At 39.3% G+C, this 26,451-nt stretch overlaps 2 long non-coding RNA genes across 5 annotated transcripts; one reads left to right on the top strand and one right to left on the bottom strand.

Annotated features, from left to right (window-relative positions):
- Positions 1–774: 774 nt before the first annotated feature.
- On the bottom strand, positions 775–2,634 carry LOC135432942 (uncharacterized). The gene is made up of 3 exons (XR_010436993.1): positions 1,916–2,634; positions 911–1,858; positions 775–843 (listed from the first exon to the last, which is right to left on the bottom strand). It is a non-coding gene; the product is annotated as an uncharacterized LOC135432942 (long non-coding RNA).
- A 4,386-nt stretch (positions 2,635–7,020) lies between these two features.
- Positions 7,021–25,846, top strand: LOC135433051 (uncharacterized). 4 transcript variants are annotated; one of them, XR_010437012.1, is made up of 6 exons: positions 17,603–18,247; positions 18,586–18,627; positions 22,368–22,596; positions 22,660–23,037; positions 25,036–25,582; positions 25,649–25,846. It is a non-coding gene; the product is annotated as an uncharacterized LOC135433051 (long non-coding RNA). The 4 variants fall into 4 exon arrangements; XR_010437013.1 differs by lacking the exon at positions 17,603–18,247 and adding an exon at positions 7,021–7,330 and having other exon boundaries at positions 22,368–23,037; XR_010437014.1 differs by having other exon boundaries at positions 22,368–23,037; positions 25,043–25,582.
- Positions 25,847–26,451: the final 605 nt, after the last annotated feature.

Genomic DNA, 26,451 nt, shown 5'->3' with positions numbered 1-26,451 from the left:
CAAAATACATTTGACATTGATTAGTTTTCCAAGAATTTTTAACACACATTTCACGTAAGCTGGGGGCATATGGACTCAGGGTGGGGCCGTGGCCTGTGAAATGTGAAATGTGGGCTCCGAACGACAGCAATCAGGCAGTCCATTAGACGGGCGTGTTTATTTTTACGCTTCATTTAAACATTTCATGCAATTTCTTAATATCAATTTCCCCTAATTTTTGGTCTTCACTTTGGAAACACGCAATGCATTTCGTAGCTGGTTCATCGGTTGTCGCCTTTGTCCTGCGAAATTTTGACAAACGCTCACAAATAGTTTGCTATATATTATTATTTCTTGTCATTCCTCTATGATATTTAAACACCCTGTTGTCATATTAAAGGCTCATAAAGTAGGTATATCAGTTATGTTAAAATGTATGTAACGGGCAGTAGGAAGCATCTCTGACCGCCCCATGTCCATAACATCGTTAAATGTTTCTCGATATAGGACAAAAAAGCAGCAAATATTTTACGACACTGGCTTGACACTGGCTACAGAGTATCTCCAGGTCGTGTATCCCTTAAACACTTTTACTGGTATACTTTGGTGCTATTCGCCTTTGTTATGGCACGTGGGTTCGAAACATTCTGGGACTTGGATTTGATTGGAGTGCAGATTGGGTGCGTCCTCTTTTGGTTGGCGTGTTGTTAAAACGACAAACTAAATTATTGACCGGCTTCTGAGCTACGGGTTTATTAAATTGACTTACCTGCTTTTTTTTTTCTTATATACCCTGTTGCCATTCAAAATGGGTAAAACACGAAAAGACTTTGGTTTTGTTTAGATATAATTCAAATCGAGCCTCTAAATTCAACATGTGAGTTCTCGGATTAGGAATGTTTCTCTTTTTCAATAACTTCCTATTTCTTACCCCAAAATTGAAAAGCTATCTGCCCAATGTATGCCCTTTCACTTTTGTGTGCCCACATTTAAAATCGAATCGTTCCAAACTTAACAAAGTTGTGCAAGTTTGAAATGCCCAGCTATGGTAGGTAATTAGTATTTACGATGCATGAAGGCTTACTCTTTGTTTCCACATGTATTTGGCATCGGTTTCATCAGCAAAGTGATGCTAGTGAGAGCGAATATAGCACGGTGAGATTAACGTTTTGTTCGAGAAATCTGTCAATAGCAGAGTACAGAGGCCGCTAAGAACCCTGTCTGGGCACAAAGAGAGCGCCACGAGCGTCAGCTGTAAATCATGTGACACATATTAAAATTAAAATAAGCTTCGTCACCGTGTTACGACCGTGTGTATTAGCCCCCGTAAAAGCCACATCAATATATGCCGAGGTAGCAACGAGTGTTGCCACCGGCAAAGTGCGTGTAGCCAGCGAGAAACTGCACATGATTTGGCTTTCAATAGTTGCAGAAGGGTTTACATTGGCACGAAATGTCAAACTCTGGATGGTTACTGGTTTTCAATTTTCTTTTATTTTTCTCACATTTTTCTGACTTAATTCAATTTTGCCTTTCATGTGCAGTACACCTGGATTCAGGGAAGGATATGCTCCATTGTTGTCGCTCCATTGTCGCAATAGAATCAATTCATTTTGTGAATATAACCTTGTTTCCAAATAACGAATCATATTTGTGGTTATTTAAAAGTAGGGTTTATCTGATTCCATATGAAGCATATTATTTTCAGTAGAAGGAGAATGGCCACTAAGACTCAATTGAAAGTAAATTCAATCTTATTCCATATATGAGTATATGCTTTTGTTCATTTATATTAACTGCATACTCGCTTTTAATGATGCAATCCTTTCTATTTTTAGTGGAACCAACCACAGATCTCTTGTTGCCCTTTATCTGTAATCTGTGGACGTGAGATGAATCAAAATAAGTTAGTTGCGATCTTTTAATTTATACGTACATGAAAGATTATACGTATAGCTGGCAGACTCTTCTATGTATATGGAGCATCTCGATTCCGATTTCTTATCGAAAGATTTCACATAGCAGGCTTTATTTTAACCTAAGGTTATTTGAAGTCTGTCGAAATGTAATCGTCATCCAAATGCTAAAAGGGCCTCATAATGGCTATTGCCGTGATAAGCAGTAGCCACCACTTAGCTGTTTTTAATCTACCCGTACATGGAGCATCTGCATATTGTAAAATAGATTGGTCTATGGCGCGATATCCGAAATTCTTTGCACTCATGCAATTATCTCGGAGTGCCGCCGTATAAGTCAAGGGACTGTCGTAGCAGAACATCCTAGAGAGCGCCAATTTAAATTGGTCTTGTGAATCGCATTCGAAGTTGTTAGAGTCTAGCACTCGAAGAGTGCTACAGTTCATGATTGGCGAGTAGTACATTGTAACGAAAACAAATAGCATTAAATGGTTTGGCGCAAAGATTGCATACGGAATATCGGTGTCTGCATATCCGTCCGGATACCTGAGTTTCAGTTGTTTCGTTAGCTGGCCAGTGCACTGCATCTCGAGGCGCATTCCAAAGTAGCGAGAGCAATTCCCAAATGAGCCACGAATAGCCACAGAATAATGCAGGCTACTTAGCAATATCACCTGCAAAAATTTTGAAGCCTTTATAAACATGCTACGTACGTATAGATTTAAAATTGAATGGAAATTAAAAGTTAACTTGCCAAAATATATTCACGGGCTGAGAGAAAATATATTTTAGATACAAATTAAAAGTTCTTTAACCCAGGTAAATTCAGTCTCAATAAAATGTATGGTACATAGAAAGACATCGATCCGTTAATACAGTCATATGGACAAGCAGACTCCATCAACTTGGTTATTGATCATCGTGAGTTTAGAGATATATTATTCTCCCTGTTACATACAATTGCATAAAGGCTCTATACACATTTGGATTCTGTAATAGGAACATCTTTTGTCGTTGCAATTTAAACTTTTTAAGAATAATTGCTTGAAAGTCTTTCCGGCTCATTCAAAATGTTGCCTTCCGCTTCAACTAGCACTGAAGTGCCAAGAACTACGACATATTTTTCAGCTATTTGCTATAAAGTGGCATTAGTTGTTGATATGAGCAGCATTATGAGCTATTAAATATGGCTATGCTTTGATTCTCGAGAAATTTGGTTATGCCAATCCCAGAAACCAAAAGGTCTGTCGTTCTTCTCTTAGCTTCTTACTATGTAAAGTGCGTTCTTGCATAATAGTTCCATATTAGATAAGCTGAAATCTAACTTATATCTAAAGCTGAATGTCAGATTTATAATTGTCAGTTTTATTCCAGCAAGCTAGTAAATCAAAATTCCAAATTTACAATGAAAAGCGAGATTTTAAAGTTGCTACTATTGAGTATGCTGCAGAGCCAATTAAAAGGAGATTTTCAACATGACAACAGTTTGACACCACCGTATAACACGGGAAACTGTTCTTCATATAATGATGTCACATTTACCAAAATTTGCAAAAATACCATAACAAAGAGTCTGGCTAGGCAATGGAAAGATCTTAGAGCACCAGGGGGTACTCCATACACAGTGTGGCAAACCTCAGAAACTGGAAAGCTTGTTTTATTGGTGTCATTTCACAAATCGCCCCTCTTCGACTGTAACTTGATGGTGTTAAAGATGAAGGGGGGCGACTACACACTCACTGCTAAAACTTTACACTCCGCAAAAAGCTTTTACGTTTATCAGTCTGATTTGAAACACTCAGATATACACTGCCTCAGTGAAGATATGTACTATCCATCAGCTTTACGCGCTCATTGCATGAACAGGGACGGTCAGAATTTTGAGGAGGCCAACACACCAATACTGCATTACAGTCGCTACGATTATCAAGTTAATATTGGGGATGTGCCTATTATACCGGATAAGTTGGTTCTTATGTCAGCTGTTCTTCTTATATCAGTTTAAATGCATTTAGTGAGTTTATAATCAAGTATAAACGTATCGAAATAGCCAATAAAGTTTATAAAACTGCAAATTTCATCGGTACCTAGTGATGCTTTGATACTTGCTATATTCCATTAACAGAGGAGGAATATCGGATGAACGATCGGCTCAAATATAATTTTTCTTTTTGTAATTGTTTTGAAAATCAACTGAATTGGGTTTTTATTAATATTTGTTGTTCGGCAAAATGGATAAACCTTCAGCCACACTCGAATTGAAAGCAATTAAAGAGAGCTCGAGGCGAGAATGCCCGACTAGCAGATACCCCGAATCCAATACGACCACACAATCATCTGAATTGCCTTCACATATTCTCTAAAACTGAAAAACCCGCCACTTGCTTCTCACTTTATGGAGATGAAGTACTTTTCTATGGGAAATGCCTTCTTATTCGAGGGCTTCGGTGCTTATAGCCCGATCCTTATACAATCTTTAAAGCATGCGAATTCAGGTAAAAACGCAGACAGTTCTACAACTAGACAAGGGGCTTGTCAATTTTGGGGAATATGGAAATAACTCCAAAAATCATGATCTCTGTATACCAAACGAGAAGTTTACATTTCGTTTAATGCTTAAAAAATTGTAAATAATATATTTGAAAGAAAAGTAGAAACCAGGAACCTATCTTTAGTTCCACTTCCTAAGTTTCTTTCTACACGTCAGAAATGAGTTTTAACAAAGATCCTTGGAAATGAATTTGAGCCCGAAACTTCAATCATATTTTTTGCTGCATATCATAAAAGGAACATGCAAATTGTGAGTGAACCTGCGTTCTAAATTGGTTCCAAAATTCATACAGAATTTTAACTTGCCTCTGCAAAGAGCTGTCAACCACGGAAACGCACAGTTTAATAGGGTTAGGTTAAGTTAAAGAAAGCTTGGCGACTAAATTTCAAAAACTGTGTTCAGAATTTGCTTGAAAAATTTAGCTATCTTCGTCAACTGAAAAAATGTAGAGGAACCTGATCAATTACAGATGCTAAACACACTATTCGGACTGTAGCAGTGACTAGTTATCCTTGATATTGCCTCAATATGCTTAACATAATGAAATTGAAATCAAATCACTTTTATTACCATAATTGATAAAGGGTAAGAAGGAGGTGTTTTTATACCCTGAAACCATTAAATTAAATAAAACATTGTATGTGTATGTAATAGACAGAAGGCTTGTTCGTTTCTCTGATAATATGAAAAATATTCGTTAAGGTCGCTCGCAGAACAAGTATTTCTTATTGGATAAATCCTTCTTACATTTTTTCGATAAGTATTGATTTTAAATAAAGCTACTTGGGCGTAATTTGGAAATATATGTATATGTATAGAAGGCAGTGGCAATGTATGTGACGGTGGTCGGCGCTGGCCGTAGGGTATCTTTTAGTCGGGCACTGCCGACTAGAGCAGTTTTATTTGTTTACATTGATTTTGGTGTCTTATTATTGAAAAAATTGTCAAAAATGCCTTCAGAATTATTTTCTGGAATATTGTAGGCCATGCCAGTAAGTCCCCATTGCGCAGGAGCTTACAATTTCAATTTGGTTGCTTGCTGGCTGCTGCTACTCCTTTATCCCGCGAAAACATATTCGGTAGGCTTGAACAACTGCTCCTTCATAGACGGTAAAATAATGGAGTTCGTGTGTCATGGATCGTATGAGCGATACCTCCGGCTGCGTTATAAGGATCGCCATCCCGCCTTACAAACGCCCTATTCCATCTGGCAGCGGGCTGATCATTTTGGAGCCTCAATGCTGCTCATCGTTTTCTACGAGGGTCCGTTAACTAGCTGCTACAATATTGTGCTAAATGAGGGCAAGATCTACTGTAATGGTCGAAACTATCCTTTGGAGATTGAGCATTCCGTCCTAATGTTTTGTATGCCCTTTCAATTTTCCTACGCCGACGAACTGCACAAAAGGTGCAAAACAGGTAAAAAGATGCTTTTGACAACAACCATTTCTTCAGTCATCATCTACATGGAGTCAAATATAATAGTTGGTTCAAGATCTTCCAAGTCTCCGTATTGTTCGAATCTTCTTGTTATAATTGTTTTGCTTTTACGATTTAAAATTAAAATAAAATGAATAAATTCAGTTTGGAAAGAATAAAAACAAACAGATCCTGCGCTTACATGACTGCAATGTGTTTGGCGCGATCTTGTATTTGGGGAGAGATTTGGGGAGCTGCGTGGACTACCTGCCAGATTTGTGTTCTCTATATCTAAAATTATGTTCATCGGCATGGCCAACGAATATTTTGATATTTTCCTTTCATTACGTAAACCCATTATAGACAAGCTACACTGCGCTAGCCTGGAGTGGCCGAGTACGATATACCCTGAATCCTGCATAAGGCCATCTATACATAAAATTTTCTTTCCATATATTAAAATTCAAAAACACATTACACATACACATATTTGCTGTTTGTGCATTGTCTTAGCTTCTTCTCTTAGCCTCACACTATGCAAATGCATTTTGTTATACTACTTTGAACTCATTAACGAAGGGTAAAATTGCTTTGATGCTTAAAATATATAAAATAGGCAGAAGATTCTCCGACCCTGTAAAGCATTATACATTCCTGTTCAGCAACAATAATCCAGTCGAGCGAGATTAAAATTTTCACGTCAATCTAAATTGATCGTTATCTTTGAGAAATGTAGTTTTTTTTTTTCAATTCATTTATTTTGTGTAATGGCTGAAATGTTAGCATGGTGTTTAGGTAGGCTGATGATGGCGACAGTTCTGTATTTTTAGTAATTTAAGTTATAACCCTGTACTATTAAATAAGTATGTTTATTGGCTACGATTCCTTTCCTTTTGGTAGAAGGTTCAGGGAATCTTCTAGCCTTCACACTTCCTGGACCCTCTAGATCACCTTCAGACAGATGAGGAGCGTCCCAGTTGAACTACTCTTTGTCAAATATCCCTTTCATTTTCACATTCAAACAACAGTTTTAAAAATACTTTCACTATTACTGGCTTATCCAGTAGCGGATCTAATCTATTGAATTCTTGCAAATAGAAGCTATTAAATGATTTTTTACACAATAATTTTATTTTTAAACAGAAAATTGTTCAACATACTCATTTGAGTAAATTTTGAAGCACGCGTTGATAGATTTGAAGAGGTCGACGCTTTCCCAAAATTTGAAGGGCCCCATAGATGGCATAGCCGCGAAAATCAAATGTAGCCTTTATGTCTGCGTCATGTACTCCCCGATCGCACTTTTTAACTATATAGAGCAGAACAAACATGGAGCAAACCGACATTTTTTTCAAAATAGAACGCGTCATTTCGAATTTTGTAGAATGACATATATCGCAGAACTTCATACTATTTGAATCGGATCGAGAGCTACAATCTAGGGAAAAACTAAACTATTTGTCTGGTAAGTTTTACCTATAAAAAAAAGTTTTCTTTTCAATAATGCCTCCATTGCCTTGGGATGTACCACAAGAATTATACTTCCTTGATAGCCCCTCGCGTCAAATATCTGAAAAACAAAAACAAAAGTTAGATGGTTGATTTTCGAATGCTTATGTATTTGAATACCATGATTTTTTTTTAATAATATATAATATAATATAATTATGTAAACAAGCCTGTCGCAATGACCACTCGTGTTAGATCTTCATTAGAGTCATATATTTGACTGGATTGTTCAATAAAAGGTTTGATAGATTCTGCGCAGGTTTCAATGTGAACGAATGTTCGTAAGTACTCGATTTGAGTTTAGTATTTTCTCAAAAAATGTCCATTGCGCCACAGTCTGCTGTAGATATTGGTGCCTTATATCCAAGTCCAATAATAGGTACGCAGATCTTAATTGTTGAGCTTAAGCTTGAATAGGTCAAAGATCTGTTTGTGTGTTTGTGCATTTAAATTTTTTAAATTCTTATCGTAACATTCACACTCAAATGATGATGTACAAATGTGCGGTTGTTTTTTACAAAACAGCTACAGAAACAAGGATAAAAAATGGAAACCAAGAGACGAGTTTTCTTTCTGCCCAAATACTACACGTACAAATACAAACGCAAGCTGCGCGGAGATTATCATGATTAGTTCAGTGTCCTGTGGGAAAAATGATAAATATGGACAATAGCTTTTCCTCGTACTGTTTTTATACGCATGGCTGATAATGCATACACATGCCCGAGAAGGACATTTGAAACTACAGCAAAGGAAATGCGGCTCTTACTGAGTTTTATTTTAAGTGAGCCTTTCTCTTTTTGAGCGTTTGTACATACACGTGCTTGACGACGTTTCTAAAAATACAAAAAGGCATACAAGTGTGTGCTCGATGTGCTAACAAGGACGCACAAAATGGTAAGATTCTGCACATGGATGTTTGGCAAGCGATTTGTGTAAAAACACAAACAAGATGATGCTGGCAACGACATTAAAGTCTTGATAGATATTTTGTATGTTGCCAGGGATCAGCCAAATGTAGTCAAGCTTCTAAAAGGTACGAAGTATTTTATGTATTTAAGTGAATAGTCTACAGTGGCACTTGAATTTTCGTATTTTTAATCCTATCAACTCTACAGCTGTGGTCCATTTGAGCCCATTAAGAATTTTTCTTATTCAAAGCAAAACAGTAAAGGCATTTGTTTAAATTTACTTTGATTGAATAAAATGTCGTAAAATAACGCAAGAAAGGGCTGCTAACATAGCGGAGGCCAATTTAGTTTTTCATCCCATTTTGAGCAATTAAACTCTTCCTACTCGGTCTCTTTTTAACAGTTGCTGCTGGCGCTGAATGCTTTTTAAGGACTAATCCTTTGGCTTTTGGCTTGTAAAATAAAAATTATGTATACGCCAACAACTTCAAATGGGCCAACATGGCGTATGCGCATTCTCGTTGCTCCTATTGATGCTGGTATTGTTGTTGGGCCCTGCATGTTTCACTGCACACCGGTTGCCATTTTCGCACCAAACAAATACTAAATGCCAGCGGTCACAGAAAATACAGCTACACTCCATCGCATTCGCGTAGGTCGCTTCTGCTGCTGCTGTGGACTTGTGTATCTATAAAATACGCAATTAAAAATGTTTCTAGAGTCCACATAGCCTGCTCGCTTTATGAACTTTTATGTAGCCTACCGCAGTTACACCCATCTTTCGCCAATTGCTGCTTCTGCTCCATGGCATCCAGACTCTGGCTTTGCAACCTTGTATCTCTCGACACACGTTTTGTTGCATCCACTCAGCGGTAGCCATTAGTGCAGGGTCACGGAAAAAATATTGTCTCTGATGCTAGAGCCCACTAAAGCTAGCATACTCTCGATTTATAAAATATATACCAGCAAGCGGGAGTTACCGTAGTATCTCTTTGCCCTCATATGTAAAATAAATCATTTATATTCTGTTCACTCAGCGGAACGAGCATATTTTTTTTACTGCAACGCTCCTTCCTGTCCATACAATTGTCCGTAACAACTCATTTTTTCCACCTATTTGAAGCTTTGGATAAAAAATAGTGCGTCAAAGAAAGAATATCAATGTTATCGTCATCTTTAGCAGTCTTAAAGCTCTACACCTTTCGAAAATGTGTAAAAAACATACATAAATTTGGCGCAGCAGAAAATCGTGAGGGCGCGAGTGGAGATGACCACACCGTCAACATCCTAGCAGGTACTAAAATAACCAGAATAACAAGGAATAGTTCTCCTGTTCAGAGTCACCAACAAGAAAATAAATAGAATGTAGATATCGATTATCAAGCATTTGTTTTATTTCGATGAATCGGGTGAATATGGATAGCTGATAGCTGGTTAATGAAATCGATCGATATTTGAAGTGTTTTGCTTAAGTGAGATCGACGCTGTCAGAGTTTAGACAGATTACAAAACGGACAGACTGACAGACAGACATGACTAATTCAACTCGTCTTTAGATGCTAATTAATAGGGTCGGAAAAGCCTTTTGGTCGGAAACGCCTCATTAACCTACCGGTATACACCCTATTTCTTTAACGATTTTCCAGAGTATTTAAAATTATAAATCAAAATTGTGAATAAAGCTGTTGTTGTTATACTTGTTTGCTCGACAACAGTCAACAGCTGGCAACCAGCCAGCAATTTGCGCCGCGCCTTGTAACTTGCAACGGTTCTGTTGCATTGCTGCAAATCCTGATGCACAATGGAACTGCGGATCTCTGCCACACTGGTTGGCCCTGGCAGTCACACACAAGTTTGATATTGTTCAAAATTGCAAATATTGCCAGAGCAAGCTGCCGAGTGTGTCCTTGCAAAATGTGGCACTTGATTTACGTTTGCAATTGCTCGAAGCTGTTAAAAGGACGCGGTTCGTGACTCCTCAATTCAGATTAGAGTTGGGCGCTCACATTCGCAGCCTTGTTCTGCACGATTATGAAACAAAGCACGACACATTTTTAAAATACCCAGACAGGCTCGAATATCCAGCTATGCGTATGGATATTTTCGCGGACCAGCTTCTTGAAACGCTTTATTTTTTTGGGTTCCTATTTATACATTTGGGCAAATGACTCTTCTTTCAATTATTTAAAAAGTGGGTTGGTTTGAACTTTCTGCGATATTCAGATATATGACGTAGGTTAAGTTTGGGCTGCGCGTTGATCACCATTCAGTCAGGTATTCAGTTCAAACCATTTTATGTACATTTAGATGTCTAGCAACTGGATTAAAGGTTGTGGGCAACAATGCGTTTAGGTACTATCAGCAAAGTATTGTTGGAAACGAACTATTGTAAAGCATTTTTGGCATCTGCAGCTCTTAAAACGCTATTAAGAATGCAGTAGAGTGCGACAACGACGCGACTGTCGTGCGTTTTGCATAATTCAAATGAGATTTTAAGTCGGGCACCTACCGTGCTCTCCTACGAACAGAACAAGAGCAAGCGTAGCCGACTAGAAGATACTCTGTAGTAAAGTATAAGCATACAATTTTTGCACTTAACGCTGTGGACGTCCTCTTTGTTGCCTCTTTACTGTGGTACCCACCATAAGTAATGCATTCTTAACATATATTTACAAATAAGTATGAAAGTGCAAAGCTATACATCAAAGTATATCCTTTTTTCTACTTTACATAATTTGCCACTGGCCTTCATTCGTATAAGTACATAAATAAATCTTATAAAGTCTCTAAATCTTTATATGGGCTAAGGGTGCCGTCTTCTGCCTTGTATATACATTTGCAGAAATCCAGGTTATACCTTCCATAACCCATTTTCCATGGGTGCATGGTATAAAAAGCAAGTGGCGTTGATGGCCGCCTTCAGCCGCAAAGTATGCAACGATTTATTTAAATAATAGAGGCAACGTCTTTCTTTACTGCTGCATTTCCACAAATTTACGTAAGCACTCGCACTTGCACCCCGACCATGCCGCAAGAAAAGAAAGACATCGTACCAATGGAGGATTTGCGGCGTGTTAACGCGCCGAGCAGAGCGTATGCAAACAAACAAAGCGGAACTGTTCCCAGTACTCGGTAGATACCACTCTCTAAGCTACCAGCAATGCGTTGCAGCTGCTTCTTGTAGATTAGACGAAGGTAGCCAGGTTGGAGATTTTAAACTATACTTGGATTTAATATCCAAGGTAGCTCGTCCTGTACATGAGCGGCTACCTTAAGGTTCTGTCTGTGGGACTAGTATATATCCTACACTGCTGACAATAAAAATAATGACAACTGGTAGTATATTTTTTGGAAATAATATAGGATATGGCGATAATAAATATAAATATTAGGGGATGGATCGGTCCACCAGTTTATATAGCTTTAAGCCTTTGAGGTTCCGAAGATTAATGTTAATGGATTTTCATTTCCCTTACAACCGAGCGTTAGCTCGTTTATTTTTCTGATTCACATTAAATCGAGAAAAATATTGTCATTAGACTTAAGTATGAATGGCTTATACCATAGCCAGACCACACTGTGTACAATAGTGTGTGCTGCCGAGCTATAAAACAACAGATCGAACTTATCTTCCTCTTTATAACACTTCAATGAACAAAGCGTTAAAATTAACAACCAAAAATTCAAAACACAACGAACCAGAATAAAGCAGACTAGCATAAGCTGCTTACGTGTGAACTCATGCCACCCATTTAGATACCTGTCCAGAGCGTGGGGGAAATGACATTGCACTTACGGTTGAAGCAACAGCGATAAAACATTGAATATACCACAATTAATACGGCAAAAAAAGAAACATTTTAAAATCCTGACTGTCCTACTGTAATTTGACCTACTAGCTAAACTAAAGTTCTTAAGCCCGGATTCAGCATTTTCTTTGTAACAAAAGATAAAGACTGCCAAATATTCCTCTAATTAGCTTTAACAATTTTAGCTGTGCTTTTGTCACCAGTCATTTAGTTAGTCAGCAAGTCAATCAGTCAATCAGCTTAAACATTTTTATAAGTACACATAACTATCATAAGCTATTTACACTGTACACATATAGGATTATATGTATATATATCCCTATCTTGTCTAATGAAATTAAGTAATACTTATAATTATGACCGTGTGGGAATTAACGCAGGCGGACATTTGTCTGCAGTCTATAAATTTAAATTTCACATTTATTCAATAATTATACCTGATTATGATCAGAGACGATTATAATATAATAATTTTGCACTTAATAAAAAACGTTAGTTATTATTTTCTCATTTAATTCTGAAAACTGTGAGCCAAACTCTTTGAATTTTCTCCGTCAATAGTGTTTATAATATCTTTCCCCGTCGTAGATTTGGTTGATGTTTGCGAGCGTTTTGCATCCTGCACTCCATTACACTGTTTCCTAATCATTTTCGAGGCAATGTAAAGTCTGCACGTTTCTGGTCATCGATTTAAAACTAATTAGAAGTAAGTTGTATTCTTATGGGGAGAGCACATTGCACAGTGGGCAAAGTATGCTATATCAACCTGATATATGTATGTATTTCATTGTCCGCCAATTTGTGTTATAGCTATAACATAAACTTATAGGTCAGAACCCTGCCGAAAAGATATTCCACGAAGTGTAACACTCGCAATCTTGTTGCAGTCGTCCCACTGTGGCACTCAACTAGTTTCCGCTTTAATTGCAGCAGACACACAAATAGTAAGTTGCAATAAGAGTAAAAATAACAAGGATAGCAATTGGGGCAGGGAGAGGGAGAAGAGATATGTACAAAAAATTACGGAACAGCGAGTCGGGTCCTGGCGAGGAGTTGGCTATCAAAAGCTTGCCAGCGACGCTCTGGCATAAAATAAAAGCAAAATGTTGTAAAACGATTGCAAAGTGAGATTGGAAATTACCGACACATAAACACAGTGCACACAGTGTGGTGCCAGGGCTGTGGCATATGAACGTGCAAAAATAACAGGAGCCAAGCGTATAAACTAAGTGGAAGGGTCAAAAGTTGCTGTTCGGCTTGGGGCCTCCACTGGGTGGCAGCTATTTCGCATTACAATGCAATTATTTAGGGCTGCTTCAACTTTACAGGCCAACAGGCAGGCCGGCAGGCAGACGAACTGCAGCAACAACAAAATGACGCGCTCTGATTGCCAGCTGAAGTTGCAGCAGCACCTCCAGCAGCTCCTCAAGCAGCACCACCAGAAATAGAAAAGTCCACCCCAAAAGCCAGTGGCAAAGGGTTAACGATCGACCAAATTAAAACGAAATGAAAATGTTTTTCACGACGCCCGTCACGTGACTGGCCTCTTCTTGGCTGCCTGCTGCCCATTCTCCATAGAAGCCAATCGCGTTCGCACACTAACAACAGCCACTGTAGGCTACACGATTCCACTTTGAACTTGACTGACGTGCTGAAGAGCCAGCTGACTTAAACATGCCAGAGCTTATTTACTCGGTAGTTGCTTGGCTGGTGGCTTGGTGGCTTCGTGGATAGGTAGGTGTATTGGTGGGTTAGTCGGTTGGTGGGTTCGTCGGTTGGCTCGTTGGTTGGTGTCGCGTGCTTGAAATAATTTTCGAAAAATGCTTCGTTAATGTTTCTATTAACGGATTAGAGAGGCGACTGTTGGCCGCGTCAATCAGACGTCCCGTTCTAACCTTGTTTCACCTGACTAGCCGTGCCCTGGCACAGTTTCACAGCTCCCAGTTGACTTTGCACGTTCGCCGGCGCCTAGGTTTGGGATTATTTTTCATTTTTTAGTTTAGCCGCACGTTTGCCGGCAGTCGGATTTTTTTTTTTTTTGCTCTTTTGTTAGCACATTGACACGTTTTGCATAAATTTGCATTTAAATGTGTCATGGAAAATAAGTTCGACATGCCATACTTCAAATATCTTCGACCAACTGCCGAATAGTTATTATTATTGTTTAAATTAATGTTATTATTATTATTACTTGTTACTTATTATAACTTTTATCAATATCGTTACTCTTATTATTTATGTTTTTGTTTTTAATTCTCTCACACGTATTTCCCGAGTTCAGGCTATATAATTATGCTTGTTTTGCAAACAAAACCAGGGCAACGCTTAAAATCCTTGCTCATTAGCACAGCAAGAGCTTTACGTAGCTGAATAAAAAAAATGTGTAATGGCATTTTCCCTGAATAATCTTGCACAGGTGGTTCTTGCACCAAAAAAAAATATATGGGTAGGAACATTTTGTAGAACGAACCACATTTGCATTCTTTTTGGCTGTATTAAATTATTCAGAGAGTGCACACAAAAGCCGAACGCGGCAAAAAAAAGAAAAGATGAACAAAAAATGGAGTACCCTCATAGTTGGAGTAGCGCTCCGTTCCCCCCGCGCATCCAGTGACAATTAAGCTGCAACTAAAATTGCTCGTGGCGCCTCCACACATTCACCCAAGCGCTTGTAAATATGCAACAAGGTTTTTATTTAAATACCACTCCATTTTTAAATCAAATCCTTACACAGGCTGTGTGTGTGTTTTTTTTTTATTTTTGCTTCAGCTTTGCATTGCGCCGAGTCGCCTGCTTTTAATTTTCATCTTGTTTACTTTAACGTCATTTTTAACTCTTCGGTGTTTTCTTGAGCGCCTTTCGCGCGCTTTGTTTATGCATACCCCCATCCCTCTGAACGGTTACCTCTAAGATCCATTGTCATAGTCGTCCTGGGGCTGCTCTTCGTCCTCGTCATTGTCGCGTGTGTCGCCTGCCTCGGTTTGCTCCTTGTGCTGCTCATGAAGTGGCACTCATCCGCACTTTTAAGCCCTACTGAATTCCTTTTATCCCTAACACAAATATATTCATCCACAGAAGCAGCAGCAGCAGCAGCAGCAGCGTCGTTGTCTTCGTCTTGACTGTTTTCGCTGCAGCGCCATTGTTGTTGCTCCTGGGCGCAAGGTTTATATAGCCAAGGCGACAACTTTGGGACTCAACCCTATTGTGCACTGCTGCCTCCTGCTCCTGCTACCGTTCGAGTAGGTGCTACTGCATCTACTCCATCATCGGCTTTGTACTTCAGAGCTCTAAAAGATTTTTAATAGAGTTCTTAGAGACATTTTCGATTGTCTTTGTGTGCAGCTTGTGTGAAAATTATACTTGAAGTGAATCACACTGCCTTCGAGCCAGGCTTTAAGGTCCGCTGAGAGCAGGCAAGTAGATTTAATAAATTTGCGACATCGTGTGCTTCCATTGCTTAGTATACTCTTCAATTTCCAAAATAAAATCCTACTCTTCCTCACTACTGTTTTTTTTGGGTAGCAATCGGGCACAAAATTATATATTCGACCAACATACAACCACAGCATTCGCCTTGCGACTAACAAGAGCCAAGGGCAAGGACAAATTCTTGAGTTAAACTCCTTCGATTGCCATTAATTTTGGCTTTCAGTTTGTTGGCACTTTATGGACGACATCTGACAATGAAAACCGAAAAGTATTCGCTCGACATCGACTCCTTTCTGGGCAGTTAAAAGTCCAACATGTCGCCGGAAGAAACAATGTGAGTGCTGAGCAAAAGTACAAAACAAATGTACCGCAAAACTGAATGAAGTCAACAAAGGACCGCCAACTGACTAATGGACTGAGGAACTGCCACCCTCACGGACGGACTTTCGCAGGACATGGGGACCCGCCGCCACGAGGCTCTCCCTAGCCATCTGCCGAGGGTGATGGCCAGAGTGGCGCATAAATTGACGATTCCCATGGGTACTGCTGCAGCAGAGCTCGTCGTATCTATCAGGGATGGCGCTGCATTGTCAAATGTTCACTTTCATTGTTCTTGTATCTATGTGCTTGTGTCTGTGTGTGTGTTCGTGTTAAGCACATAAGTTGAAATATTCCAATTGAGTAACTTTCATTATTGCAGCAACAACAATGTGCACATTTTGTATAAATAAAACAATGACAACGATTTCAACTCATTTAAATTCTATGTTGTAATAAATTTGCCTGCATAATTTCTATAGATGCCAATAGAAATAATCCAACCATTGACAACGTACATTAAATTGGGGAAGGCTCTTTGGTTTGTTTAGCAGTTATACAGCACAACATTTCAATATATTTTTAGCATTTAACATTTTAAATTCAAAATTTATACAAATTTAAATTGAGATCAAATGCATATTGAATACCAAATGGTTAAAGAGCGAATGTTCTTGGAAAACATGGTAAACAATTCGTCTTTCTCATTCGATGTCCATATCGACCAAATACAATTCTCAATACAAATACAAATACTCAAAAGCCTATATATTGTTTGTTTTTATTTTTTTTTGTTATTCCCAGAAAGCTATAGCTTTGACTTGCTGTGTATTTCTATTTAATAATAAGAGTGCGCTAGGCCGCACTGTCCGACTAGAAAATACACTCAACCACCATCAAAACATCTTTATGTTAGAACACGTACGTACTCTGCTGTTGCATGGGACTTGAATTAATGTGTAAAGTAACTATTTGAGCTGCAGTATGATTAAGAAGAGTTTTTGGGACAAGTTTTGTTAATAATTATCAACTTCAATAAGCCTGTAATGCTCCTATCTATCAGCAACATCCTTATATTAAGGGTAAATTTCGCTTGATAGCATCCTCTATATTCATTTCCTTACAAAAAAGCATTACTCCTTTGTAACGCTCAGGCTTGCTGCTTGCAAGCTCTAATAACTTTGGAGTTATACTTAAAATGCCAACCTTTAAACATGGATTTATTTCGATCTTTTCGAAAGACGACGACATATCGACACAAAATGGTAAAATTGTTTTTCGTTTGGCTAAGAAGAATTTTTGTAGATGCCATGATCAACTCGTTCATACAGACGGACAGACAGATGGAAGAACATCGCTAGATCGGAGTCGGGGATGCTTTCTTCTGCAAGTTACACAAAATGAACCCGAAAACATAACATCTTTCTTACCCTATTTCAAAGGATTCAGAATATTATAAGCAGAAGCTCTGCACAGAAGTCGAATGAGAAGGGGAAATTGATGCCCATGTCCTGCCAACCCCTGCGACTCACCATGCCCTCACCAATAGCGGCTCACCCCTGGATATGCAAAAATGCTAATTGAAGTCAAAACGCAATGTTGCGGAAAAATGTTTACAGCAAGCGCCAGGAAAAAGAAAACTTTAAGGTTTTTGATAACGTTGTTGTTGTTGCTTTTGCGCTCTGAATTTTACACTGGTCCACTGGCAGGATTTCTCTATCTAAATTCTTTTCTCCTTCACTCATCATTGTCATCCCTGAGCTCTCCTTTGCTTGCCTTTATTTATAGCGTAGACTTTAAAGCAAAAAGTCACACAAAATTATACTCGATTTAATTTTCCAGTCCAGTTGCCAGCTGCCCTAACGCTCCTGTCCTGCCGCTGCGCCGGCTAGTTGAGGCTCTCTCTCGGGTTCGGTTTTCGGTGTCAAGTTTGACTGCGCCGGCCATGGGCTCCGGCTTGGGCTTGGGTTCAGACACTGGCTTGGGCTCAGTCTCTGGTTCTGGTTTCACAGTTGACGTTATGCATTGAAATTAATTAAATCACAGCAAACTGCGCCGCAGTCGCCTCGCTGTTTGTTTGTTGCCTTTCCCATTGTTTGCCTATTGTTTTTGTTGCTGTTGCCATCTTCCTGTTGTTGTCAACCAAACACCAAAGCACCAGCGCCAGCCGCGTTTGTAGCCTTTTAATTAGTTGGCAGGACCACGAACACAGAACCAGAAGGCGGACTGAAGTTGCAACTAGTTATTTCGAATCGTTGACTTATTGTCTATGGATCGTTTTGCTGCTAGTCGCTCGAGACGGCTCTGAAGTGCCTGTGGTGTGTGCGATGTGGTTTACATTCATGTACTTCAACGTTTGAAAACATCATTGGTTGAAACCAATTTAAAAAAGTCGCTTTAAATTCGGTAAGCGTTTCAAATATTGAGCATCTCAGTTACGTCCTACATACCTTTCCATCTAAGACTCTAACAGGTATTCTGTCGTTTTATTATTGTGTTAATGTCGATATCCATGCTCTAAATACAGCTCTTTACCAAAAGCACACTATAAAAAACACCATTAAAACCCTGAATATTTTTGAAATTATACGAATTTAAATTAAATCAAATTAATTTAATCAAATAGGATTGTACATCCAATCTTTTTTTACCTTTAATGCTTTCGGTTCTTAAGCCTTAATCCTTTATCAACCTGTCAAAAAAAATAAACTTAAATAAAAATAATTATTTTTCTTTCATTCCAGGTATGTTTGAAAATTAATCAAGTCCTGCACTCATATATATAAGTAAGTTAATTTATTTAATATTGAAAAAAATCAACCCATGTTTCTCTACTTCCGCGCCAACTTTTAATCCAAAACAAAAAAAAAAAACTTGCCAAATAAACGCTTTATGAGACTGATTGCCGCTCACCCCTACTCATCAGCATTATGCTGAGGGTTTGGGGCACGGCGGATAATTTATTTTAAGCAAAAAAGTACATTTCATGTAAATTAACATTTTTCTACGTTGATAATTTTATTTTTTTATTATCTCTGCGCAACATAGGCAGAGAAATTTGAGGCGCAGTCGTCGCTTTAGTGCCAACCGCAGCCCGACGAGCGGCTATGAAATTCATTAAAGTACATTTTGTCGAGAATTTCTGACTTTGTGTCATTTAAGCACCAAATTTATCACCTTTTTTTCTGTGCCAAGGCGTTGATTTCATTATTTTGAGGTTGAGAAGAGGAAGCAACTGAACCGCACTGGAGCCGGGTCACTTTGCGGGTTTGCTTGGTCAGCGATTAAAGGCAAATCGTGGGGCCAGGGTCATTAGCGAAGGTTGCCTAAGTCGCCGACGCAATTTAGATTTTCTCTAATTTTATTTTTTGCCTTTGTCATTTTTGAGCGAGAGAAATTGAAAGTGTTTTTGCTTTAACTCCGATGTGAACCGCATACTTTAAGACATTCCTTCAAATAAACCTTTTTCTTGTATAAATCTTTAAGTATGCTTATAAGGCTAAGGCCCTTTCCAAATCTCAGATTTACAATTAAGAACGTAAGAATGATTTTCATTAGAAAATACCCTAAACATGTATTTCTGAGTAGTTTCGGAACTTGTTGTCCGATCTGCTTGGATCTGATGAGCTTTTGTGAATAAAAAAAATGTTTCGAAATCTGCTCTGCGTACCAGCTTATCGTCCTGACTAAGTAAATATATACTTTATGGAGTTAATTTCTCTCGATTCCAAACATTTGCCTGACTGCAATATACCATGCCCACTATCAAAGAGTAACGTGGAGGATAGTTCAATCCATAATATATAAATTAGGAAAACCTGTCACAATAATTTACCCCATAAATACTCACATATATAAAATGCAAAACGAATTAAACTGCCACCTCCCTCGGCGAACCACGCAGTTTATGGGACTTGTTCTTGCGCTTGGGATGTCCTTTAATTACGACAAAGCCAAAACCGTAACAAATCGCATTTAAATTTACCTGCTCCAGATGGTGGACCGAGGGGAGGAGAGCTAAGAGGCGAGAACAACACAACAACAACCACCAAAAAGGATGCGATAATTTATAGCGTTTCATTTGGCTCTTGGTGTTGCTCTGCTTCTGAATTCTAATTTAAATTTTCCACCGCGGCAACAATAAAATTCGGCAAAGGGGGCGCAAAATTCGAATAGAGGTGTAGTTGGGTTAGGGAGAACAGGAATAGTCTGCGTGCACACAATAAAAAATACTCGCTATTTACATACATACATATATATTTTTATTTATGCTGCTTAATTTGTAAAGCGTGCCGAACAACTACAGCGCTAACACGTAAGATTGATCTGGGCGAGAGTGGCCCACTCGTAGATACCCTGTACCGAACACCGAGCTGACGTAGCATGTACTCGGACTTCCTTTAATGCAATAGCTAGTATAACCCTGCAATGCCCGCCTACAGAAAAATTAATGATTCCCGACTATCTAAAATCTTAAAAATGGACTTAATGTCGAATTGATACTAAGAAAATGATACCCTTTTTCATTCATGAGATGAAATGTTCACAATCGGTGAAACACATATTTCTTAAGTTGTTATGTAGGGCTTTGTCAGTTAATTTAAATGATCGAACGAAACTTAAAATTTCGACGAAAATATCGTAGACCCCCTTTTCCACCCAGGAAGGATAAATTTAGCGAAGCGTGTGAAACACGTCTGAAATGGATTTTTATTAAGATTCGTGGAAATTAATCTCATTCAAAAGAATCACCCACTAAAACTTTGATCCCCACTTCAACCAAGGAGGAAGGATTTCGCGAAATATGTTAAACACCTCAAATAATTTCGCTCAAAGATCCTTGTAAAGCGATCAAAGGGAATGGGAGAAGTCTCAATTCTAATACTTTATGGCTAGATCGACCCTGCTCATCCTCCTAGGGGATTACAGATGCTTTCTCTTGTGTGTGACACCTTTTTTTTTAATTATCTTCACTATGTAGGCTATAAAAACAATAATAACAAAACTAAGGTTGCCTTTTAAAGCGACGCCTCGTTCCTTGTCCTGCGCCCTGCGTCCTGTTTAGCTTACATTCAAGCAGACATAGTTCATGGGGCTGTTGTTGTTGCTGCTGTTGTCACCAAGTGCAATTGCCCCTTACGGGAATTTTTCAAATGTTTTACACAGAAAATATTTGTTGTGCTTTTTGCTGCGTACAATTAGTTTGGCAGCTACAATGGAACACCAACAATGACAACTACAACAACAGCAACAACAACTGGCATAAAACAAGGAGAATGACAGTTTGAAAAGGACAACCAGGGCGGACAACGAGAGTGTGGTGCACGTCCCCTGGCAGCAAAGGTGACTTTTTAATGCCTGCTTTATTGTTGTTGTTGCTGTTTCAGCTGCAGCTGTTGTTGTTGTTGCTGCTGCTGCTGCTGCTGTTGTGATTGTTGCTGGTTTGTCACAGACAGAAGCTAAGTGAAGGGTTATTGGGCGTGTATGGCCCAACCCAGTCCAAGCTAAGCCACCATCCCCGTGCCAGGCAGGGCTGCAACTCGCAGTCCTTGTTTTGTCATGGCCTCATTTTGTTTTTGTTTTTTTTTGCATACTCTTTAATTGTTAAAATTATTGCATGCAACAACAAAAACAAAAAGGGATGAAAAATGATCTATAAATAGTAACTGTAAAAAGTTGTTGAATGCACTCAAAGGTGAAGTGCACCTCAAATGTGTCAGTAATAAAAAATAAAAGCAAACAAATGTGAGTGCTCTAGTCAAGAGTGTCCGACTGTGCGATACCCTGTACAGTTCCTCGAGCTAACGTAACATATTCCGCTTCTACATCCTTAATCACCACAGTATTCGAATGCATTCCTAAATAACTTCTTGTTCTCCAGTCCGATCTTGATGGCATATAAAAAGTGGAATTTGGATCTTGTGTAAGCTCTGCTTGAGGTCACTTACTAAATTTTGTATCTCCAACTCTCTTTCATCTCTCGGCTAAAAATATATTTTTTTAAATCCCTGCATTCGAAATTTCAGGTCCCTAGTTAATATAGTTTTTGAGCCGTGATACACACTCACTTTCTTGATTTGAGCTGTTTCCATGTGCCTGTTATATACATTCGCACATGACTAACATACCTTATTGGTTACACAAATTCAATGGGTATAAGGTTTTAAAATGATAATTGAGATTTTGTATATGGCCTAGTGATGCGATCAGGTTAGCAAATGCTTGAGATTGAAATAATATGCTAAAAGTCTAGAGACACAAAAGTACATTGCAGAACATTACTAAACTAGATACAGCACGTCATTTTCAACACTCTCGAGAACATTTACATAGCTGACATTTTGTTGTAATCTAACGATTATAAGAATAGCTACATGCTCGTGCTTTTGTGCTCCAACAATTGTAAAACTTATACAAAAAGCAACTTTTCTAATCAACACACATGCTGCAGGAATCTCCATGGATGGAGGGGAGGGAAGGGGCTTTAATACCATGTTAGTAAGTTTTTTAAAATTATGTCCTGCAGGTATTTGCCGAACGGGCAGAAGGTGCCGGCGACTAATGTCCAAGTTAACAAAGCAGCCGGCCCAGCCCGAAGGTAAAATGCTGCGAAGGCAAACAAAAGCCGGAAGCTCTAATGGAAATTTGAACAAGAGTGGCGGGCAGATAAGATGGGACGGGTTGAATTGAGTCGAGCTGAGCTGAGCTGAACTGAACTGTTTTGAATGAGGAGCGTGAAGCTGACAAATCAGGGGGTGGGCTTGAAGTGTTTCATGTGTGGGCGTGGCATGCAAATGAAAATGCATTTATTTATAAAGCAAACGACAAAAGTCCCAAGTGCCAGGCATTGCCATAAACGTGAGAAAACCAACTCCGTGTCGAGCAACAGGATGTGTCTGCCTCTCTGTATCTGTCTCTGAATGTATCTTTATCCGTATCGCTACATGGCAGCCATGGAGCGAAATGCAAAACTGCACTTGTCTGCTGTGTGCTGCCTAACTACCTATTGGCTGTGCACACTCGGATACCCATCCGCATGTCGCCTGCCCACGCCCGAACCACTTGGATCTGTTGGCAATTTTATTGACAAGCATTTGTGAGGGCGACGTTCCAGCTGGTGGGTATGGCATTCGCTAACCCTTTTTGCTCTGGAATGCCACCGGGGCTGAGGGGCAGCATGTTGGACCTGGTTCGCAGTAAGTTGCTTGCATTTTGTGACAATGTTTATTTAGATTTTGCTTTGCTGCCAATTGCTGACATTGCAATTTCTATTCCTGGCATATACAGTCCAATGTACACACACACACACACACACACACACGCATACACTCACACACCCCCTGCCATATACACATTTGTCCGGTGAAATGTGCTGCGTTTGCAATGCGCAGCGTTGCATTCTATTTATCTCAATCTGTATCTGAAACTGTATGTGCGTATGTATCTGTATCTATATCTGTATCTGTAGCTGTAGCTGTGCTGTAGCTGTAGCTGTATCTGTGCAGCTGCAATTGCATCTGCATCTGTTTCGTTAGCTCGTTTTGTTTTTGCGGTCATGTGCTGTACTTTTCGGCATTTTAATTTCAAATTGTCAATTGGATTTAAGTACACTCGACAGCAACACGACCAGATAATACTAATGTGGGTGTGTGTGTGTGTGTGTGTGTGTGTGCTCGGATTTCCCACAACATATATGGTTGCTGCTTCGTTGTTGTTCTTGTTTTCTCGTTTTTCTCAGCCAGTCTTTGGTACTGCGATTGTCTTCATCGCTCCCTTAACGCAAATTTTTGCCAAATTTCTGCCTATTATTATCATCACATTGCGCTTGGCTTTATTGCCGAACGTTTTCTGGCCATAAAATCTGATTTTAAAATGTGTCAAAAGTGCTTTAAATGTGACAGAATTTGATTATAGCCACTGTTGTCGTCAGCAACATCAGCAGCAGCAGCCCTGGGACATAGCCCGGCCAGGCAGCAATGGCATTTTGATTGCTAGGCGCCGCTGAGACACATGGAGAGCATTACAAGCATGTTGCAAGAGCTTACAGAGATTTGCCACGCCAATTGTTTAGGGACTGCCACTGGAAATTACTTCCAGACATTTGACAAATTAATGCAGAAACAGCAATTTAGGCCAGCACGGCAGCACAGCCAACCCTGTTCTAGCTTAATTGCTTCGATATGAAATTTTAATAAAACCTTTCATGCGGCTGCAACAATTTCAATTAACCTAATGTTATATTCCGCACTAATCAATCAATGGCAAAAAACATTTCGTCTATAATCTAAACAAAAATCCATAAATTGTTGACTGCGAATATTTCAAATTTGCATTGGCCAACGAATTGAAAATCAACACACGATGCACACACACACACTTTTCCTGTGCATATGAAAGCACAATTTCCACTCACACACACACACACACACACAGAGAAATGCATTCACACACATCCATTGTATATAAGAATGTAGGCATGATAAATAATGATAACAGCACACTTAAAGCAATTGATAGACAATTTTGAATTATGGCATCTGCGCCAGACTTTGAGCAACTTTTGAGGGTCCTGCGGCTGCACGGCTTGTCTGCGGCTCCTGTGGCGAGCATTCACAATTTACCATATTCCCCCATTCAGCATTTACACACATTGGGCATTCGATTTGGATGCACCTATTGCACATCCATTTGCCGCACTATCAGTCAGTTTGTCTGGTCGACCGACTGAACTGGCATTGGATCGATTTCTATTTCTATTTCTATTGACGACTTTATTGCAATTACTCGCACCAAATATTTTTCAGCTATTCATTTGCTGTCTGTGCCCTCTGTAATTGTTGTTACTTTGGATTTCGTAATTGTTGTTGGTCCGATAATCAGGCACTGGCATAAGCCAGAAATAATAACAGAGTGGAGAGCTCATGCAACTAACTCCACTGGCAATTGTTGTTCGCAGTATTTGCAATTAGTGTCAATTAGCTGGCGGCTTTTGACTGTATGTGTGTGTGTGTGTGTGTGTACTTGGTAAACATAGCAGCAACTACTAAAGGAATAAATGCATTTCTGGCTAATTGTAAAATATATATTCTGGTGCTTTCCGCAAATGCATGTCGATTGCCAAATGCATGATTCACTGAATTAACTTATGAAAGAGTTATTTACTGTAATTCAGGTTTTATAATAACTTTTGTAAGCTGCCAGCTCTCAACCCTCATGCACGACAATCCCCGAGCCCAACCCGAAAACGCACTCATTACAAATGCCAAGCGCATGCTTAACAGCTGACGCACTACAGGGGAATTATCTGAGGATTGGGTCTGGGGACGGGGACGGTGAGCACAAAAGTGAGTAGCAAAATCGCATTATAAAGGTTTTAAGGGGCGAACCCCTTGAAAATTGCGCAAAATATGCGAACTAGACTGGGATGTTGATGTGCGCTTACCCCCTCTTACCGGTACGGGCTGCCGCAGCCTGCCGATTAAATTTGAAAACTTGCCAAAAGGCAGAGAAGGACAACAACGAAGGATATTTTGCAAACAAATAATAAAAATCCAATTTTACATTTAATCACGCGCTCAGTCAAACAAAAGAAGAAAAAAAAATGAATAAAAGAGCAGAAATAAACTTTCCAGGCAACGCCTGCTGTCGCACAGAACACGCTGGCATCTCTTCGGGTCCAACCCCCGTACCAGCAGCCATCAAGTTGGAACGCGGCTCAAGGATCAAGACTCAAGGCTCAAGGTGACTCAAGTATTTTGCTTAATTTATTGCATTTTCTACGCTAAAATGCGCAAAAACTTTGAACAGCTCTCGTTGAAAATTAGGCTGCTTATTGTGGACCGCCCTCTTGCTTGCCACCCCTCCGCCCTCCGCCGTCCTCCACTCTTCCTTGCAAGAACCTTGCATACGGCACACTGAAAAAAATGTCATTATAAGTTTCAAAAGCGTGTTAAATGTGCCAGCCAAAAGGGGTTTAGACCTGCACCGTGTCTCAACCCCGGTCGCCGTGCTTTCACACAATAAATTTATTTTTTCATCATTGCAATTTTTAAGCGTAATTTTTCGTACATGTCGCACATAATTCATTCGCCCTTACAACCGAGTCCTGCATCCTGAGCATCGTTGCGACATATGGATTAAGTGCCGTGAAATGCTTCCATATCCACATCCCTACACTTGCCACCATTCCCAGGAACTCGTGTAGCACCATTGAAAAATTAACATTGAAATGCTTGTGTGCGCGCCTTTGATGCGAGTTTCCTGTGTTCTCATACAGCGATGCGTCTGGTGTCGATTATTTCCCCCGTGACACCCAATTTAGTAGAAGATTTTTGTGCTAGTTTCCTATTAGGCTGTAGCTTATAATTGCATAAATATCGAGATTCCAGAAGAAGAGGATTCCAGAAGTTACCTATATTTATTGGCATGCCAAAAATGGGGTATCTTCTATTCGTTTTCGATGACAGTCTTATTACTCGGCTTACCCTGTGCCAATGTATGCAGATGTAGCAGATGAGGGATCTTTGATCCTATATATGTATATATAAAAGTGTTTATCGTGACTGTTTGAATGACTGACTTAATGATTAAATATTGTTTACTTTCCTGTT

Source organism: Drosophila montana, unplaced genomic scaffold, assembly GCF_035044405.1.
Source record: "Drosophila montana isolate Dmon_TW-CO22-7 unplaced genomic scaffold, ASM3504440v1 contig_3216_1, whole genome shotgun sequence".
Classification (NCBI taxonomy): Eukaryota; Metazoa; Arthropoda; class Insecta; order Diptera; family Drosophilidae; genus Drosophila; species Drosophila montana.
Note: the sequence above shows the minus strand (reverse complement) of the source record. Positions and strands in the feature narration are given on the sequence as shown.